Below are 15831 nucleotides of genomic sequence, written 5' to 3'. Positions count from 1 at the left end.
AGGGAGTGTTAAAATTGGAAACTAGGGCCAAAATCCATCTCGGTAATCTTATTAATGGCAGCTGATATTTTTCTTGGATCCCTCTCATCAAGAAGTGTAGGATTGATCTAAAGATCATCTGATTTCGATAATAATTCATCAAGATATGAATTTATTTGTGTTATGGGATAATTCGTCAAGGTCGGCTAGCAACCAAGTAAACCCCACTTGTGCTCAACGTTTTAGTATAAATAAAGGAGGACTTCAAGTCATTTAGACACTCATATTCTTGGGTATCTCTTCCTCTCCACTTGTCATTGGGTTTTAGTGGGAGGAGATACCTAAAGAGGATACGCTGCCCTAGAGGATGCCCTATCCTATACGCTGTCATGAAGGTGCCTTCTACGCAGCCCTAAAGGAGGAATCTTGGAGGTGCCCTAGCCGCAGGGATACATGCCCTAGCCACAATCAAGGGAGGAAGAAAAGTATAAGCCCTCAATGTTGTCCAGAAAAGGCTCTCTAGTCTAAGGAGCTTCAACGTAGATCTAAGGAGTACTAGAGGGAGCCCTAGCCACAGTAAAAAGAAGCCTACACACAGCTGAAGGATAAGCCCTCATACATTGTCCTAAATACTCTAGTTGCAGGTCATGATTTGTTGTCACAAGTGATCCTCAAAATGCAGTAAAAGAGAACCTTGATTTGATGTTTGAGTGACTCCTAATCCACAATCCTTAAAGCATCTAATTCACTATCATAATGGGGACTCTAGCCACTATATTGAGAAGACTTCTATATGTTGTCTAGTGGAAGAATGAAGCCCTAGCAGCAGTGAGGAGACACGTTGTCAACCTAATTGGCAGCCCTCATCTAGCTTCTATTTGCCATCGTGAAAAAGGCCTTATACACAGCTCTTAGCTACAATAGAAGAGGCCCTAATCAGGCCATAGCCAACAGCATATTGTGTTATAGGCTGCACAAGGATAACGACTGAAGGTTAATGTGATTGATTCTATGGTTAGCATGTCAGATAGCTTGGTTAGATGTAGTAGTTGGATGGAGCATGATATTAGAGACAACAGCGAAGTGTAGCATAGCAGTCATTGAGTACAAATCAATGATGGTGTGGCATTGAGTGCAGATCAGTGATGAGTACAACATTGGGTGTAGATCCATGATGAGAGCAGCTCAGTGATTGGAGCAGCACAGTGACAGGAGCAGCACTATGAAGTGCATAACATGGTCATTAGGTCTAGCACTGTGATAATGATTGCAGCAATGTGCAGCACAGTGAGGTGCTGCAAGTGGACGAGATGCAGCACAATGATAGGTGAAGAAGTCACCTTGGAGAATTAGTTGAAGTAGTATGTCTTCAACTGATCTCATGTAGATATAGAAAGTCAAAGTGTTGACTTCTGTTGTAAATGTACTATCTTCTCTCTCTCTTTGTTGAATTATTGAAGAACATAGAAGAATAATTGATCAAGGGTTTCCCCACATTGGGGTTTGTCCCTAGCTAGCGCCACATCTTGTGTCCTCTTTTCTTGGCTTGTCTTCTGTGATTTATGTTTATGTTCTATGTGCAGTTTACTTTAATGCTGATGTGATTTCTAATCTGAAAAAGATATTGAGCTAACTGTGAAAATTGAAATAAATTTCTCTAAGCATAGAACATACCTAAAATTAACAGTATGTACCTTGAGAGACAATGGTGAAGGTGTCTATAATCATCGGTCTCACCAGTATTATAGCTCATGGTCTTGTGGAGAGATGGAGTTTTTAGTCAACGCCTTTCACTGCGACAATGTTAGTTGTTGGCTTATCGGGGCCTGGCCCAGGTTTAGAAGTGTTTTAGCCAAACAAATCCCGCACTACTAGCCCTTTCGACAACAATCTGCGGAGTGCAGACTAAAATCTCACCCGAGGTAGTATGGGAGGATGCTGGAACCAGGTTTCCGCACCCTAGGGATATCTTGATGAGGTCTGGAGGGGTCGCGAACTAATCTGTGCACTCACGCTACTCTGCACAGTTGTCTGGCCCTCACGTAGCTCTGCAACGAGGCACTTCCTAGATTCCTTATTATTATTGCGGTTATTATAGATCTGATCTAATTCTTAGGGTCCTAATCAAGCGTTAAATAGTTATAACCAATGCACGCAACCATAAATCTTAAAGATATGCATAAAACCATAACATAATAATAAACATACAGATCTGCGACCATATGCACAATAATTCAGAAACACTTATCTTTATTAATCTTTATTTTAGTACAATCCAATTCTGCCCTACGCACTCAGCTGTAGGGGTCCACGCACACAACTGCGAACTCTACCATGCCTCTGTGCACACAACTGTAGATCCTACACTAACTACTATTGACCACGACACAGACTTACAGATTCAGAGCAATCTCGCCTTTACAAACCCATAACACTTTAGATCTTAGCAAAGTTGCCTTCTACCCTCAGAGCCTCACTCTATTTATATATTCCCATGGTCCGCGAACCATGGGAAGGCCAACTCGCTTTCTATTATCTTACATTATTTTTGGGCGAACAACCCTTTGACTTGACCCATTACAATTCGTGCTCCGCGCACTTCGCGGAACTTTTACAATATCAATACCCAAAATTGTGGGCTTTAAGCCCCAAAACCATTACACAGGGGATCTGCTGCCCAATAGGCCCCCAAAACAATAATCGTGACTCGTCCTAAGTCATTGGGCTGGTGTGTTGATCTTCGCGCAGAGGTCATCCAGCAACTTCTACGCTTCGCTTACATCCGCAACACATTCTTCCGCCATTTGTTGTACCTGTTGTGCCTGTGTCTCCGATGCTTCATCGTCTAGTTCACTTGCTTGTCTGAGTGCGTATACTTCCTGCATGTGTGCTAGCTTTCCCTTGATCTTGGCGGTGATCACAAATGCTTCATCAAGCCAAGGTTGGATGTGTTCTTTAAGCACTGCTTCTTTCTGACGAGCAGCGTTGACTTGTGCCTTGAGAGCCTGGGCCTCCCTCATCTTGGCCAATCACTGAGTAAGGGCAACTGTTTGTGCAGTCCCCCGGACATTATCATAGGCCTGCTACAACTCCCATGCTTCTATCTCTAACCGTTGTAATGTTGGGTCTTCCTGTAGTGAAGTGACCGTGATGAGTGACTGATCTAACAAGCCGGTGCACTCCTGCATGGCGTGCGTTATTGCTTCCAACCCGGATTGAATGGTGCATTGTCGCTGCTCTCTGACCTCTGGTGGTGTAGAGGGTTGTTCTTTCAGTCTCAGCTCTGCGATCTGCAAGTTGAGGTCCAACTGGATCCTTGTTTCTTCCTCCTTCACCTCACGGAATCCACTGGCAAATTTGTGGATCTGTACACCCACTGGTAAGTCTGCTGCAATCTCGAGTTCGAGGACGTGATGACATGCTTCCTCGATGATCTGCTCCAACTGCTGAGTCTGAGCTACCACTTCGCCACATTGGAGGCTCAACTACTCAATATTGATTCGTTGTTCACTGAGCATTTGTACTGCGTGTCCTTCCCTAGCGCGGAGTTCTGTCGTTGCTCCATCCTGTAGCTGGTATAATATCTCATGTGGAAGGGTGACCAAGTTTAGTCCAAGGCCCTTGAGCCGGCCTACCACAGCTTTATCCTCCACGTTGTCCGCCATCAGTTCCCCTTCTGGCAGCATGACGATATTAGCCATTTTGGCTCATAGCAACTGCTCAATTTCTGATGTACACGTGGTCCTGTGGGCGACGACCATTCCCTGCTGTGGGGCCCGCACTTGAAGATCCTGGATTTCCGTGCTGAGTGCCCCCAACACATTTTATTGCTCCATCATTGCTTCTTGGAGCACTTCCCTAGTGGCTTCATGAACTGTGTCGCCGATGTCGTATAGGTCACCTTCGGTCAGTGTAATAGGCTTCCCCTCCAACTTGGAAGTCTTGGTCTTCTTCCATGCCCCAGTGCATTCTGGCACATGCGAGAGTTTCAATTGTGTCGAGGTGGTGCTTAGGTCCGCGCCTTCCATTGTCGCATATGTCCCCTATTCTGTTGTTATGTCCGAGCGTCTTTCTTCCTGTGTCGTAGTGGCCTCAGCTGCTATAGTCTTTTCCGTGGTGGTCTTCGTTGCCTCTCAAGATGCTCGTACTTCCACAGCTAGTTGTTCATTCCGTGTCTATTGGGCTAGTCGCTTGGCAACAACCTTTTTTCTTATGAATCTCTATTTCATCATGCACTACCACATTCTATGTGCACCATTCTGGTGGCCATGTATCGACCACTGCAAAAACAGCATCATCTATGGCAATGAAGGGGAGTGTGGTCCACTTCTACTCTAGATCCCTTCGCGCCCGATATATACATTGTGCATATCCACTTTAAAGTCTGCAAAGTTCTTCAGACTATCGTATACTGAGGCAGACAAGCATGGTCGTTTGTTGATCCATAGTCGTATGCTTGCCTCCATTAGCACCCAAAAGATCTTGGTTTCTCTGATTCGTGTAGCGTCCTTCGTTGCCCACAGCGACGCGTATTTTGCTGCCTCTAGCCAGTCCTAGTCAAGGGAAGGAAACTGACTATCCTCAGGTAATTCGCCGGTAACCAACAAGATGGATAAGAGCAACCACGCATAGTGGAAGCTCTTACCCTGTTCTTGGGCCTCCCTACAATTTGTCAGAAACTCGTCACAGAGGAACTGCGCCCAGTTGAACTATACGCCTTCTGCACATCACTCGACCAGCGCGATGACTATGGTTGGTACCTCGTTGCCCCTACATTTTCTCATCACCTTTCTTGCCAACAACTAGGTAGCTATGCAGACCCCTTTTTTCTGAATACTAGTAATAACATACCCCCTCTGCTTCTTTTCCAGCTTATATTTCTTTTTCATAGCCTCCGCAAGTGTCAAGTCCCCACTGGTGCTAGCAATTTCCACGGGGTCCCTTCCCGAATAGGGAAGTCAAGAAATCCTATGAATGAGCTCCGTTGTGATGGGAATGGGCTCCTCCAGCCACAAGTACCCATCATGCACCAGGAAAAGCAATTGTCTAATAAAAAATATCGTGATTGGGGGCCGATGGAAGTGGGGAATTGATAGGAGGTGGAGTAGCCTAGCCTCCTCCACCCCGTGCAGCCATGCCCGTGGCTGCAGAGTGGTAACTGCCCCTTCCGTGCCTTGTTCCATCAGCTCGCTAGTTTCTAAATGCAGGAACTTCTCAGTATCCGCGAGGTCCTAGTCTTCAAACTTTATAGTGGGCACGCGGCCTACAGTCATACCTTCAAATAGAACCCCTTCGGGAGGAACGAGGTGTTGAGTGTGCTCGTCACAGCGTCCAAATCTTTAGGGACCTTTACCCTCCCTTTCCACGGAGGAACATACTTGGGTAGCTTTGTCGTGACGTGTGTTATCACTGAAAAGATTTCAAAGGAAAAGGGTAAGGTAAGGGAGAATTGGTCTTGGTTATTCTCATGCTCCTTTCATGCATAAGAAGCACATGGCAAAGCTCAGGTTCAACATACATCAGAGTTTTCCATTTAAACTCAAGTAAGGCAGTTAGCACTCAAGAAGAAGAATGTAGCTTTGAGGAAGTCAGAAAAGAAATTGATGTCTACCAACCTTTAGATTGCCCAATTCAAGGAAAGGGATTACTTACAAGGTATAAACATCAAGCAAAGGAGACAACATGGTCAGCAGAAGGATTCGAAGACAAGCATAAGAATGAAAAACATAAAAAGGGGGAACTTTCTCTCCTTGTTTTTAACCAGTCAAATTCTAGGAGCGTTTCTGAGTAGTTAAAAAACTCATCTCTAAAAAGTGAAAGAGGTTTTCATTCCTAAGATACTTAAGTACAAAAACCTCTTCCACTTTCTCCAAATACATTATGATCTGAGAGAACTTAATGACCAAAGTTGCGCTACGAAACTGCTGTAGGTGCAGTTTTTCATCTCCTGTTTTACACCTGTTTTTCAAAGACACATTCTGGGTAGTAGGAAATATGTTTCAAAAAACCAAGAGAGGTTTTTGTTAATCATGGATTGTTTCACAAAAGCCTCCTTCAGTTTTTCCAAATACATCTTTTATGAGAAGATATGAACTCTGTCCCAAGACCTATGTTTCAGCCAGAACAGTTGCAATGTGGTTAAATTCCAGGAGGTCTCTAGAGAAACTGAAAGCATATTTTTGGAAATTGAAAGAGGTTTTTATTCCTAACACATTGAACTAGAAAAACCTCTTTCATTTTCTTCAAATTAATTATGAACTGGGAGAAATGGGTGACTAAAACTTGCGCTACGAAACTGCTGTAGGTGCAAGTTTTTCACAGGCATATTTCTCTGTTTGACACAGGTTTTTCAAAGACACATTCTGGGAGGTAAGGAATGTTTTTCAAAAAACCAAGAAAGGTTTTTGTTCAGAATGGATTGGTTTAAAAAAGCCTCCTTCAGTTTTTCCAAATACATTTTTTATGAGAAGTTATGAGTTCTGTCCCAAGACCTATTTTTCAGCCAGAACAGAGCAAGGGACAGTCTCCTAGTTTCTAGGAACACCAAAAGGATGAGTCATCAAGGGCCAGCTGGAAGGTTATGGGCTTCATCAAATTCGACTTCATGTATTTTTGTTTGTCAAAAGGAGTGTTTAATGATTATATAAGGTTGTTGTAATCATGATAAGGAGATACACTCCTAGTTGTATTAGGTCTCTAGGACTGCTAGTTAGGTGTCATTTGCATTAAATAGTTAGTTTTGAGTGTCATTAGGTGTCAGGTCAGGTAGAATTCGAATTTTCCTCATCCTAGAAGAGGAATCTAAGTAGTGTAAAGATCTTTATATATACCAGAAGAGCTGATGTACAAGGGGTTGGAAAATGTTAGAGAAAAAGACTACTTTTGTAAATGATATGCAGGGATTGATATATACAGAAGCAGTTGGACCTTTCTGAAGCTGAGATTCTTAGTGTACTTCAGTGAGCTTCATCTTTTATCTTTGAAATGCTTTACTTCCATAGTCTTAATGCTTACTTCTCAGGATTCATGAAGGATTTTTTATGTTCAGAATATGTGATGTTGTCCTTTCCTTAATTTTTACAGTGGTATGGATGTATAATCACTCAGAATTCACTGAATGTGCTCTAACTTCCTGTATACATTCATAAACTGTGTGGTCCCATATGCGTTTATGTTCTGAATGTTTAAATGCTGAATGCCCTGACTTCCATGTAGGTATTAAACTTTGATCTATCACTTTAAATTCTTTCCTTTTGAATACCTTGATGTATCATTACTCAGAATTCATGCCCACATGCTCTGACTCCTATGAACTTCAAGTTATTGAGACTTTCTTGAATGTGTCACTCTTTCATTGAAGTATATACAAGCCTCAGTTTTATAAGAAGAGCTATTTGTTATCCTTATCTCTGTCACTGACTCCATAGCCCAATGGTAGCAAGTCTCCATCTTCCAATCTACAAACATATAAAATCACAAACCATAGAGTTAGCCATCTATCCATATCTTTAATCAATATCATTAACCCTTTGAGAGAGCCCTCTCAGGCTAAGGAGGCTAAGCCTTAGCTAAAATATTGGTTTGAAATAGTTACACTGAGATAGTCTGATCAGCAGCGTATCAGGGTCCTATTTTAGTGATAACATTTTGGTGCGTCTGCCGGGAGCCTAAAGTCTATTCATTCCCGAAATTAAGAGACTGAACTTCTGAAGGTAGCAGGAGCTCAAACATCTTTTTGAGGCTGCAAAACTACCTTGGCGACTCCACACATCGAATAAGAAATTGGAAGGTGACTCCACTGCTAGAAGATCAGTAGTTTGATGAAGTTTCAAGATGAGTTCCACTGCAAGAATGAATGCCAGGTATGCTCCTATGAATCGGTCTCATATCCCTGGTTTTCCAAATCCTATGCCAAAGGTTGATTGGTTAGATGATCTTCCAATATTCAAAGATGAAAAGAAGGACAATGCTGCTCTTCATTTGGTTAGGTTCCATATGCATGTACGCAGTCTTAAGGTTCATTTCCCTGAAGATTGTCTCATGAAGATGTTTATGACCACTTTAGAAGGAAAGGCATGGTCTTGGTATAAAGGTTTGGAAAATGGTTCAATATATTCGCTTGCTAATTTTCATGATGAATTCTATGAAATGTATAAAGAATGTCATCCTTCCTTATTGTTGCTCAAAGATTGTTGTAGACATTCTTTAAGTCTTATTCAGTACTTGGAGGATTGTTATGATGATGATGAATTTATGGATGAAGAAATTTTAGAGGCTCTTCATAACAATGCATTTCAACACCAAGAAGAAAGTATAACATCTCATGAAATGCAGCATGAAGATCAGTAGGGGTTTACTTATGAAAATCATATTACATCCTCTGAGATTGATGTAGAGATGCAGCAGATTTGTCAGGCTTCAGATCATTATGAGTATGAAAATGATTACACACAACAAGAAGAAATATTGGAAGAAAATTTTTATAACCCTCAGGTAGAGGAAAAGGTTGATCATTTATGTAATTCCTTGTAGCAGCTTACATCAAAGAATGATCACAATAGTGAGGAAAATTACATTGTCTATGGGAGTCATGAAGAAAGGCAGTTGGATAGCACATCAAAGGAATTTTGTGTGGCTAAGGATCAGTTGTCTAAAGAGATAGAATGTTATGATGATTATCAAAATAACCATGTTTTCTTTGACCCTATAAATGAATACATGGCAAAGTTTTGCACATCAGCATTTCAATTTCATTTGCATTATGAAGATCATATACATTATAGGTTGATTTGGTCATCTCACTACCATGGTTATTTTGAGGTTGAATGCAGTCAAGAGCCTCCAATATCAGAGAGGATAATTGATTGGCTTTATTGGAAATATCATGTTGCTTGAGCTACAAGTGGAGCTTGCAGCTGATAGGGTAGGTAGGTAGGAAAATGAAAATAAGCTCAAGGTTGACTGAGCATTTTTTTTCAATAGTGGTAGATTTCTTTCTCTCACAATGATCATCAAGTTTAAGCCCGAGGTGAAGGCCCAAGAAGCTTAAAGGGGATGCTTGTCAAACAAATTTCCGTTTATCATAAGAGGATAAGGCACTGGACCTGCGAGTTCTTAGTGTACCACAAGGGCACACTATCCCAAGTGGAGCCACTGTTATCACTGAAAAGATTTCAAAGGAAAAGGGTAAGGTAAGGGAGAATTGGTCTTGGTTATTCTCATGCTCCTTTCATGCATAAGAAGCACATGGCAAAGCTCAGGTTCAACATACATCAGAGTTTTCCATTTAAACTCAAGTAAGGCAGTTAGCACTCAAGAAGAAGAATGTAGCTTTGAGGAAGTCAGAAAAGAAATTGATGTCTACCAACCTTGAGATTGCCCAATTCAAGGAAAGGTATTACTTACAAGTTATAAACATCAAGCAAAGGAGACAACATGGTCAGCAGAAGGATTCGAAGACAAGCATAAGAATGAAAAACATAAAAAGGGGGAACTTTCTCTCCTTGTTTTTAACCAGTCAACTTCTAGGAGCGTTTCTGAGCAGTTAAAAAACTCATCTCTAAAAAGTGAAAGAGGTTTTCATTCCTAAGATACTTAAGTACAAAAACCTCTTCCACTTTCTCCAAATACATTATGATCTGAGAGAACTTAATGACCAAAGTTGCGCTACGAAACTGCTGTAGGTGCAGTTTTTCATCTCCTGTTTTACACCTGTTTTTCAAAGACACATTCGGGGCAGTAGGAAATATGTTTCAAAAAACCAAGAGAGGTTTTTTTTAATAATGGATTGGTTCACAAAAGCCTCCTTCAGTTTTTCCAAATACATCTTTTATGAGAAGATATGAACTCTGTCCCAAGACCTATGTTTCAGCCAGAACAGTTGCAATGTGGTTAAATTCCAGGAGGTCTCTAGAGAAACTGAAAGCATATTTTTGGAAATTGAAAGAGGTTTTTATTCCTAACACATTGAACTAAAAAAACCTCTTTCATTTTCTTCAAATTAATTATGAACTGGGAGAAACGGGTGACTAAAACTTGCGCTACGAAACTGCTGTAGGTGCAAGTTTTTCACAGGCATATTTCTCTGTTTGACACAGGTTTTTCAAAGACACATTCTGGGAGGTAGGGAAGGTTTTTCAAAAAACCAAGAAAGGTTTTTGTTCAGCATGGATTGGTTTACAAAAGCCTCCTTTAGTTTTTCCAAATACATTTTTTACGAGAAGTTATGAGCTCTGTCCCAAGACCTATTTTTCAGCCAGAACAGAGCAAGGGACAGTCTCCTAGTTTCTAGGAACACCAAAAGGATGAGTCATCAAGGGCCAACTGGAAGGTTATGCGCTTCATCAAATTCGACTTCATGGATTTTTGTTTGTCAAAAGGAGTGTTAAATTCCTAGATAAGGTTGTTGTAATCATGATAAGGAGATACACTCCTAGTTGTATTAGGTCTCTAGGACTGCTAGTTAGGTGTCATTTGCATTAAATAGTTAGTTTTGAGTGTCATTAGGTGTCAGGTCAGGTAGAATTCGAATTTTCCTCATCCTAGAAGAGGAATCTAAGTAGTGTAAAGATCTCTATATATACCAGAAGAGCTGATGTACAAGGGGTTGGAAAATGTTAGAGAAAAAGACTACTTTTGTAAATGATATGCAGGGATTGATATATACAGAAGCAGTTGGACCTTTCTGAAGCTGAGATTCTTAGTGTACTTCAGTGAGCTTCATCTTTTATCTTTGAAATGCTTTACTTCCATAGTCTTAATGCTTACTTCTCAGGATTCATGAAGGATTTTTTATGTTCAGAATATGTGATGTTGTCCTTTCCTTAATTTTTACAGTGGTATGGATGTATAATCACTCAGAATTCACTGAATGTGCTCTGACTTCCTGTATACATTCATAAACTGTGTGGTCCCATATGAGTTTATGTTCTGAATGTTTAAATGCTGAATGCCCTGACTTCCATGTAGGTATTAAACTTTGATCTATCACTTTAAATTCTTTCCTTTTGAATATCTTGATGTATCATTACTCAGAATTCATGCCCACATGCTCTGAATCCTATGAACTTCAAGTTATTGAGACTTTCTTGAATGTGTCACTCTTTCATTGAAGTATATACAAGCCTCAGTTTTATAAGAAGAGCTATTTGTTATCCTTATCTCTGTCACTAACTCCATAGCCCAATGGTAGCAAGTCTCCATCTTCCAATCTACAAACATATAAAATCACAAACCATAGAGTTAGCCATCTATCCATATCTTTAATCAATATCATTAACCCTTTGAGAGAGCCCTCTCAGGCTAAGGAGGCTAAGCCTTAGCTAAAAGATTGGTTTGAAATAGTTACACTGAGATAGTCTGATCAGCAGCCTATCAGGGTCCTATTTTGGTGATAACAACGTGTACTAGCTAGATTTCTTCTTCTATCTCTTCCTCTAGTTCCATCTCTTCGACAGAGGTTGGAGGGTCCTCTTCCTCATCATCACTCTCAATATTAACCATTTTACCTTTCTCTTCCATCGACAGTTTGCCGAACCGGGATTTCGTGGAGACATGCGGACTGGTCCTGCTACCTGTGGGTCCTTTTTGGGCCTCGGTGTCCAAGGTGATTTAGGGATTTCTGGTGTATCACCTACCAGCGGTGTAGAACTCTAGGCAGCTCCCCTGGTTGTTGTCATTATTCTGATCAGGGACTCCTGTGTATCCTTTGGCAATGCTTCAAACCACGGACTTGCTTTTACGGTCTCCAAGTTCATCAGGTTCCTGCTCGTTTGATAATGCCACAATTTAAACATGCCAAGGGTTGTTTGGTGATGGGCCACCTGTGCTTTATAGGCCTCTTTGAATTCAAATTCGACCGTTCCCCCCTTTCGTGGCTCATTAATGCAATTTTGGCGGTAGATCCTTTCAACCCTAGTTCTAACCCTGTGTCTTAATTTCCCATCGTCTGCTCCTCGGTGTCTTAAATTGGACATCTTGTCATGAACAGTATCTACAACAGTCACTTTCCAACCTACCCACGCGGCAGCGCAGTCCCTTGTACACGGACGCGTTCTGTGCTTCATATTGATTTTGCGGGCTGCGTCCAGGCCACGCAACTCCCCTACAGACTCCTTTATAGTCCCACACCCTCTTCCAACTGCTTGGAGCGCTGAGACTAGGCTTCCTACGGATAGTCAGGTGGTCGCACCCCTGGTGCGGGGTTTCAATTTTCCTACTAGCTCGGGCTATGGGAACCTTTCGAGTACCTTTGTATCCAGTAGCACATCGCGTTCTTCTTTGTATGGTGTGCTCCCCTATTTAGTAAGGTGTGGTCGCAACCATGATAGTAGGGTCGCAGCTCATTCTAATGCAGTAGTAGGGTTGGTCAGGCCTAGTCTCCTTATGCCTAGTTTCGCACAGCCCGCTTGTGCAACTCTGGTTTTCAGTTTGCTAATTTCTTCGTCCAATATCATGCTTTTCCTCCTTAGCCATGCCCATTCTTCATCAAGTTCGTGAAGTTTCAAGCTCCTGTGCCGAATGGCTTCCTGTAACTAATGAATCTCCTTACGCAGGTCCTCACATCCTATCTGAACTGCAAGGGTTGTGGTCTAGGGAGTTCTCTCTGTCCTCTGAGTTTCATCTTGTCTCATCAATGATAGGATCACCTTCGCGCTCCTCTCTTTGCTTATGGTCCTATAGGCCCATCGAACCATTGGTACACGCAGATTCTAATGGGTTCGTTTTATCTGGCAAACCCTGTTTAGGATCCTGCATGTTTTTTCGAACACTTTGTCGTGAATTGCTAGTGGAATGCATCGCCTTCCCTGCTGCTGTGTCAAGTCCTGATTTTTTATCCTTAGTTGGGGATGTGGACCTGCATCCCTTGCCGCAAGTGGACACTCAAACTACTTCATCGTTGCTACCCAGGTCACGTTCAATTAGGGACCTCCAACCCATACACGCATCTGCCTTCTATAGTCGTGCCAGTTTCACCTAGTCTTCTAAAGTGTACTCCACCATTGTGCAATTGTCGCATGCAACGCCCCTTCTTGTGCATCGTGCTGCTTCTGTTCTGGTATTGCAATTTCACGGTGGTCTACGAATTCTTCATCGTTTGTTGCACCCTCATCTATTGGCAGTTCCCTTGCTTCAGTCGTCACGCATCGCAGTGATCTAACCATCATATTACAATTCAGCGTTGTTACTTCATGCAATTGGTTCTGTCATCGCTCTATTTCTTCATCTGAATCCGACATGCAGTAACTGTTGTGCTCCCATGACATTATCTCGTCCACTGTTGGATTCACCTGATCCTGGTCTTGCGCCATTATCTGGTAGATGCAGTTCATTTCATCATCAATGTCCTCATCACGCACAGGTTCGAAGTAGCACGCTCCTTCGGTTGGGTCCAGTGGAACTATTATGCGAAGAGACTTTTTCTCGAATATCATCTTCCGTCTTTTTAGGTTGATGACCCCATTCATGTCCGTGAGCCAGTCTATTCCTAGCAACGCGGGGTACTGGTTACTATCGTCAACAATTTCTATTACCTCAAAGTTCATCTGCGTGCTTACGCCATCAATGTCCACTATCATCCCTTGCAATCTTCCCATGGGTAAGATTTTTTCTTGGTTCGCCATCTATAATTGAATAGGCGACCACTGTAGCACGGGCTTGCCCATGCGTTCCCACGTCTATTTTTTGGTAACACATTTGCATCTAAACCCAAGTCTAGGATGACCTGATCCATCTCATACTCACCAATTTGTGCCATCAATCACATTTCCCGCCCAGTGCACAAAGCATGTTTTTTGAGTTTCTGAACCACGCGTGCCTCACCCTACCCTGCGCACCTGGTGATCAGCTCTTGTAGTCCCTTAACTGCCTTATTTTCGTGTAGCAACTTCATGCATATCTCTAAAAAGGTAGTAATCATAGAGGGATCCATTCCCAGTTCTAGTTTATCCTTACTACCTGAAGTAGAGGCCTTCGTGAAGCTCTTCTTAACTTCCTTAACCGTTTCCTTCACTCGTTCCAACTTAGACTCAGGTTCCTTTGTAGGAACCTTGTGAACCCATGAATCTTCTTTGGGTTGCTTCCTCTTACCTTCCCCTGTAGTCGTGCCGCTTCTGAGTACCATGTTTACACTAGGGTCTTCTTCGTAAGGTTCATCCCTCATCATTTGGATGTTCTGGGTTGAAGTAGGCTATAGTACCCCCTTTCCACGCATCTAAGAGATAAGTGTAGGGAAATCTACCATCTCATGATCAAACTTCTGACAATATGGACAAGATATTCTGGTTGGGTTGGCACAATCACGCGCATAGTGACTAGGTCCTCCACAATTGTAGCAAATTAACTGTCCACAGCCTTGTCCGGGTCCCATTCCCCCTCATCCTCATCCTCATCCCTGGAACTCATTGCGCGCTATTGCTACAGCTGAATCCTGACCTCGCACCTCAGTCTGCATCCTATAGGAAGGTGTTCTATCCATCAACAATTCATAACTTTGACAATTTCATTCATCGTAGCCCACTGATCTACAAAAATTGCAAAATAGCTGTTGGGGGTTCTGTGTAAACTTCTGTAATAGATGACAGTTATCCATCATGTGTTTTCCTCCCACCTGACAGATCGCACACCAGAGCACGGGCGCCACACTTGGTCCTGCCTGTGCCTCTGGTCTCAACGGCATTGGTCCCCCCCCGGAAATAGTTCGCAAATACCAGACAATGATCCTTATTGTGGCCCTGGCTTTTACATTTTATGCACCACACTTCTTCTTGCACTTTTGGCCGGGGCGTCCTATCCTATTTCAAACTCTGCATCTCCAAGTATAGGTTTTGTAGCTCCGTGTAGATCTATTGGACTCCCAACCCAGGATCCTGTATCAGAGTTTCACGCAACCTTATCGCTATTTCCAATGCTTCTGCCTGGGTTGAAAGCTTTTGTTGGGATAGTGTCATTCTCAGATGCGGTGTCAAAGATGCCACAAACCACGCGCAATGCTTCGCATTCGTTAGCATCATATTAGCCTCGCAGATGGTACTCTTTAGTCTCCGGTCCATATCCCAGGGGGCTTCGCTTGGAAGCATCGTAATCTCCTTGAATCTGATGATCGACTCCATCTCTTATTTTGGCCGACTAAATTCTTTGTTTAATGCAATCTGGATTTCCGCTATTCCAGCATTCGAATGATCATTTGAGTGCTTGATATACCAAGTCAGCACGCGATCCTGCAGCGCACTTACCAATGTGCCCTTCTTAATGCTATCATCCATAACTCCATGTGTTTCCCACATTGCTCTTACTATGAACCAAAACTGATCTAGATATTCGCTCCCTACTCCTCTGAATACAGGCAACTTGATCGTACTCGCCATGCCGAACGGCGGGGTGGGCGGAGGTGGGGTAGTTACAGATGGAGGTGAAGAAGGTGAAGTAGGTAATGGCGTAAGTGGAGGTGACAACTATGGAATGCGCTACCTTATCAAACTAACCACACTCCTCGGAGAAGCTCGAGTGCATTCTTCCTCGCTTTCTCGCACAGGTGAAATTAGGGGGCTGTTTCCTAAGCCTTCGATACCTTGGTAGATTCTTTCACTCCGCGTTGCTCCAAACATTATTATAGTCGCATAACCTGCTTTTCACATAACAACATCTTAATCCAGGTATTCAGGGATTTGATGTACCTACTGTTAGAGTCGGTCTAGTTATCCCTCCATCAGAGATCAAAGCTCTTTTGCATTTTCATGATTAGGTGTCCCATCAGTTTTGATCAGTTGCATTTCGTTAGGCATGCCATAACTCTGATGGAGTGGGTTGTGTCACTTATTCCCCTCATGCTTGGCACTGCTGGTTCAGGCCTGT

The sequence above is a fragment of the Pinus tabuliformis genome, chromosome 8 (genome assembly GCF_031772625.1).
Source record: "Pinus tabuliformis cultivar Carrire ecotype Pingquan chromosome 8, CPIR1, whole genome shotgun sequence".
In the NCBI taxonomy this organism is placed as follows: Eukaryota; Viridiplantae; Streptophyta; class Pinopsida; order Pinales; family Pinaceae; genus Pinus; species Pinus tabuliformis.
The sequence above is the reverse complement of the archived record's forward strand: the minus strand, read 5'-3'. Positions refer to the sequence as shown.